Raw genomic sequence first — 6,000 nt, 5'->3', positions numbered from 1 at the left:
ACCCCATGGCACCTTCGCTCACCCAGAGTGAGGCAGAGGAAATCGTTCTCTGGAACATTTTTTTAATCCCTTCATTTGCCTTTCCCATCCAGAAAAGACAGAAGATGGACTTGCAGATGGGGTAAAGAACAGCTCGTTGTCCCCCAGGAGGGAAAGGGAGGAACCATTTGCACAGAACAGCATCTGGAGGCCCTGCCCTCCAAGGAACAACGCTTCCAGGGGGAAGCCAGCTTTCCACATTCACTGCTGTTTCCTAAGGAAGGACAGAAAGCAAACAAGAGAGGAGAGAAAAGGAGCAGGGGACTCCCTTTGTATCTGTGTCCAATATGGTTTCTTTTGATTTTTCATCCTCCATAGTCAAGGACTCCCCAGGGGTTCTCATCTGTTACTAGGCTGGCTGTACCTGCCTGCCTGTGTGAAAGTTGCTCAGCTGCTGCCCGGGATGAGGCGAGCACATCACATCTATCTCCCTGGCATCTACTGAGCTCTGGGCCGCAAAGATCAAGCCCCACATGGAGCACAAAGGCAGGTCTGTATAGAAAGAGGCGACCTTCTTTATTGTCCAAGGCTCTTTGTGTGACGCTGGGGTCAGCACTCCCTCTGCATTCTTGCCTAGACCATGGGAGAGAAGAGGTTCGAGGCTAAGTACAGTAAACAATCCCTGGACCCTCATGTGGGTAAAAATGTAGGATTATTAGTGGGTCTCCCATTTCCCCACCCTTTATGTCTCAATATAAAACCAAGGACATCAGTAGAACTGACATTTTTTGAGACCTGTTTTTCTGTTCAGAGACCAGATAGAACATTGGAAATTGTGATTGAAGGAATGAATGATAGACAATTAGAGTTTTTTTCAGATTTAAACCAGCATCCACCAACCTCAGAAAACAAGACATTAAATATCCTATCAACTTCTTTGGCCTTGTTTTTATTATCATCATTATTTAAAAATCAATTTTTTAAAAAAGCATGATGATTGTTGGATGAAGGTCAGAAAGGAGATGCACAGAGGAGAAAGGACTTTCCTATTCTGACAAAATCCTGGTCAATAACAAGGAAGAAGTCAGAACAATTTAATACCAGATAAGGAACATTTAAAATTTTATGATGCCATTTTTATTTAATAAAAGAAAGGAAAACATTTCAATCAAAAGCATGTACTAAGCAATGAGTAATTACATCCAGGTATGAAACTCATTCTTAAACCTCTCACAATGGGTGGGAAAAAAAACACAGATTCACATAATCAAATATATCTGGGAAATGCTGGATAAAATACAGCCATAGTTGATCAATGCAGTTCTTTATTGTCACATTGATCTAGATCTTTATTAAGGTATTTAAATCTTTATTAGGTATTTAATGCATAGTGACACTTCAAAAATAGAATATAGAATGTAACAATTTCATTTGCATAGTGACACTTCAAAAATAGAATATAGAATGTAACAATTTCATTTGCATAGTTTTTTAACCATGTAACATTACACAGGATTCAGATTTTTTTGGAACACCTTTGAGAAATTATGTGCTGTATATGACAAGTATTCTAAATAATAAAGTAATTTTATAATGCTAAAATAAATAAATAAATCTTTCACAATGTCTTACGTACCCTTTTGGATAAAATTTTGGCCAACACAAAGAATCTTGTCTACTGGATCCTGATCTTTGATCTTATCATGCTTGTGGGCAAGGATTTCTTTTCTTTTTTCTTCAAAATATTGTTTTACGGTTTAAAGAGTGAAATTTCCTATAATTAGAACCTCTTTTTTCCCAAACCCATGTGATGTATACTTCCTGAAAAGTATTTGCCATTGCAGAGTTAAAAATGATAAAATATTGCTTCAGTCTGCTTTGTGTACAACATACCATATGCTTCTCATTCATTTGCACTTTTCTCCTTCAATTAAAACATTGCAAATTTCAATCTCAGAAAAACATTTATCAATCACTATGCCCTACTGTATACCTTAGTCACCAGTAACAGAGGCCTATCTTTTCTCCTTGTGCCATAACTTTCATAAGTACGTTTCCAATATTTGTTTTCCTATTTCTATTTCCTGTCTTCCTGATTCCCCTATCAGTGTTTCTCTGAGAAGATTTGGAAAATGGGCAATCCAAAAAAAAAAGGCGCTGCTGTTCCATTCGTTCCGCCCTGCCCCCATAAAAAGCTAATATTTTCAGGTTGACTGAAAGTTTAACTTTGTTATTTTTTTTTATTTTTCAAGAAAATCTAGCGTGACATGGCACGTGTTAGTGCCCTCTTACTTAACAAATTACAAGTTTTTTTGACCTAAGTTAAAAGCTGTGCAAATCTCCCGTGTCTGTGTTTTCATTGTGTATGGATTTTCCTGGTCCAGCCGCAGACCCGGGCGTCGTGGTAGAACTCTGGAATTTAACCTCCGTCTTTCTGCCTAGAGCTCCTCTTTGTCCCTCAAAACTTCAGAGAAGGCACCATCCCCCAAGAATGCTGTATTTTCTGATGGTGAAACTTTCCTGCTAGTCATCAAAAAGCAGAGATGACTTGACAGGAAGTAAACCATGTTCATGCAGGAACCACATCAAAGAGGCCATCATTATCCTATTTTTTTTTAAATAGCTGATCTTTTTTAGTAGTTAAAAGAATAATCAGGGTTTTCAAGATTCTAAGCAATTTCTTCAAAATTGGAAGAATCAAAAAGACTGCAAAAGACACAAAAACTTGTTCTCTCTTTACTGGGAGGAGATTTTTAAATGGTATATAGAGTTCTTTTCCCAATTCTAGTATACTGTAGAGTAGACCATAACAGGAGAGTTCCATGCTGGTATGATTTCTGGCCTGTGGTGGTGATGGCCCCAGGCAAACACCATCTTTTGGGAAAAAATCACATGAGATAAGGCTTTTAAAAAATGGATCAAATAAGTCTTGAGGGAGCCTCTTCTCATCTGTTAGTAAACACACCAATCCTTTCTTTCCTCTGCAGACTGGCCTGGACCGACCCAAGCTTTTGCACTGGGTAATGAAGGTTGAACTGGTCATGCCTGGGGATAGGCCCTTTCAGCCAAGCCCCTCTCCCCCGCTAATGTGCCATTTAATTTTCAAAAGGGAGAGATATTCTAGAGCTATAAATCTCTTCTCTTTCTTCGCCAGCTTGCAGCCCCTGCCCTTATGTGGGGACTACCTCTCGGAAGTTATTCACATTGGGTGGGAGAGGTCAGCCTGACGCACAGTTCCTGGCAGGTGGTCCAATGTGGAAGCCCAGGGCCGTGCAGAGCTTTGGCCCCAAGGTGCTTTAAAGGCTGTCTCTGGAAAATAATAGTCCAGCGTCTTTGTCTGCATCTCCAGGGCTCTCTATGACAGGCTTTGCTTCATGACAGATTGCTGTCCAGACACTGACCCCGTTGTATCTCCAATCGGCCTGCCTTCCAATCCCAGTGTAGAGCAACTTGACATACTTCCAGAAAATCAGCTCTTTTTACTCTCAAAGGAAAAAAGAAATAGAACACTCACTGTTGGAGGTAGCTTCTGAGAGGGTCCTTTAGGAATGTCCACCGGGAAAGGAGAGGGAAAACAGTGGGCAATATTTGAATATTTGAATATGGACAGCAGTGGATAATGTCACTGGCCGTTCTTATATTTTCTCCACATATTACTTAGATTCCATCTCACTCTGCCTTACTTTTCAATTTCCTGCCCTGTCTATCAAATTAGTGTATTGTCTTTCTTTTCTTTCAAAAAGCTTTTCCTTCTGATTCCTCTGGTTTTGCCTTGATTTTGTTTGTTTGTTTTCCTTCCTTTATTTTCCTTTTTACTCATCTCTATACAAGACTTTATGTTAACTCTGTAGTGGATAAAAACATAAGCAAAGTTGATGACTCTTTCCTTTGCCCTGTTTCAGCTCTTTATAAAGTATAACACCTATTGCATTCAATGACCATATTTGGTGATGTTTGACGTCTTTATTTCTAAAGCGCTAACGTAGTACCTGGCAGTATTTGAAACTTCACTGATATTTGTCGAGTGAGTGAGAGAAAGAGAGCTTTCACAAAAAATACAACATAATTTCTCATTAGCTCATTCAATTCTCTAGAGTAGGATTTCTTAACCTCAGCACTATTGGCATTTGGGGTCAATTTTTGGTTCTTGTGGGGGCCATCATATGCATCACAATTTCTTAGGATGTCTAGCCACATCCCTGGCTTCTACCCACTAGATGCCAGTAGCAGTCTCCCCCTCAACTGTGACAACCAAAAATCTCTCCAGACATTGCCAAAAGTTTCCTAGGATGAAGAAATCACCCCCGGTTAAGAACCATTGTTCTAAATCAATGTTGCCCAATAGAACATTCTGAAATGATGGATGTGTTCTATCTCTGATGTCTGATAGCCACTAACTACCTACTGAGCACTTCAAATGTGGATAGTTCCAATTAATATATGTTGTAAGTATAAAATACACACCAGATTTTGATTACTTAGTCCAAAAGGGAACATAAAATATCATATTAATAATTTTTAATATTGATTACATATTGAAATAATAATTTGAATATGTTGAGTTAAATAAATTATTTAAATTAATTTTCTGGTTATTTTTACTGTTTTTGGCCACTAGAAATTTATCATTACATCATGTGGCTTGCATTTGTAGTTCACATTATATTTCAATTAGAAAGCACTGCTCTAGACGGTCATTGCTTGGTGTTGGTTTTACTTTCCCCATTTATTTTTTTATTTATGTTCTTCTCTCCTGTTCCCCCAAAATGCCACTCTGAGTATTTTCTGCACTAAGTTATTTTTGTGCAGTTCCCTGTCTAGTTTATTATCTGTGTGATCTTGAGTATCTCCCTCTCTGACCCTTATTTCCTTCAAATGTAAAATCAGTGAATTATACTCAACGATTTTTAAAAGTCTCCTACGAGGCCAAAAACCTTAAGTTGAATCAGCTGTGTTTAATAAAACATAGGTGCTCAACATAGGCCCTCTGAGGAGGATAAGCCAGGCATCCCTCAGAAAGGCACCTATGGGCTCCAGCACAAGAGCTTTGTAATCAGACCTGGCTGGCCATAGATCACCCAGTGGACTCTAGCATGTCCCAGAGGATGCTGGATTGGGGGATGCTGACAGGAATTATTAATGCTAGGAGGAAAAAATTCCACAGTTAAATACATTTGAGATATACTGGGTTAAGCAAAACTAGAGACGCCTATATAACTGCAGGTCATCTCAGAACATTTAATATACTAAAATGTAGTGTAAATCAAAGGAGGTATATAGAATGCAACATTTTCACATTTATGTGTTCATGGAACTTGTACACAGCTTTGGATTTTAACCTGATAGTAATGAGTATCCACTGAAGCCAGGAGTGACAAGAGCGAATGATGTTTTACAGAGCTTCCTCTGGGCACTATAGATGTCAGATTGGAAGTCAGAGATCAGGGGCAAGCTGGGCTTGGTGGCAGGTGCCTGTAATGCCAGCTACTCAAGAGGCTGAAGCAGAATTGCTTGAACCTGGAAGGTGGAGGTTGTAGTGAGCTGAGATCGTGCCACTGCACTCCAGCCTGGGTGACAGAGTGAGACTCTTATCTCAAAACAAATAAGAAAAAAAAAATTATAAGTAGGTTTAAAGGCAGAAGCCATTAGCTTATACATATACATAGACCTAAACATATTTTTATTGATAAAAGGTGTAAGATGCATGATCTTTCCAACTGGTAGCATTATTTACAAATATTCCATTTGTGCACATTTTTTAAAAGTTTGGATCAGGGTTCAAGATTCAGTTTTGTACTCAAAAAATAAAAAAGTTATTGGGGAGGGGGATTACAATGGAAAACACATCTAGTAGGAATAAAAAAGTCAATGCAGTCTGAAATCTCAGTGAAGGCAAGGATTATGTGTGTATTGTTCACCCTATATTCCTGGCCCCTAGCTAAATGGCCTGCCATATAAAGATCTATTCAATGATCTTAATTTCAAAGCAATCTGCATCTGCCTCTGAAAACTAAATACAAT

The sequence above is a fragment of the Symphalangus syndactylus genome, chromosome 2 (assembly GCF_028878055.3).
Source record: "Symphalangus syndactylus isolate Jambi chromosome 2, NHGRI_mSymSyn1-v2.1_pri, whole genome shotgun sequence".
Classification (NCBI taxonomy): Eukaryota; Metazoa; Chordata; class Mammalia; order Primates; family Hylobatidae; genus Symphalangus; species Symphalangus syndactylus.
Note: the sequence above shows the minus strand (reverse complement) of the source record.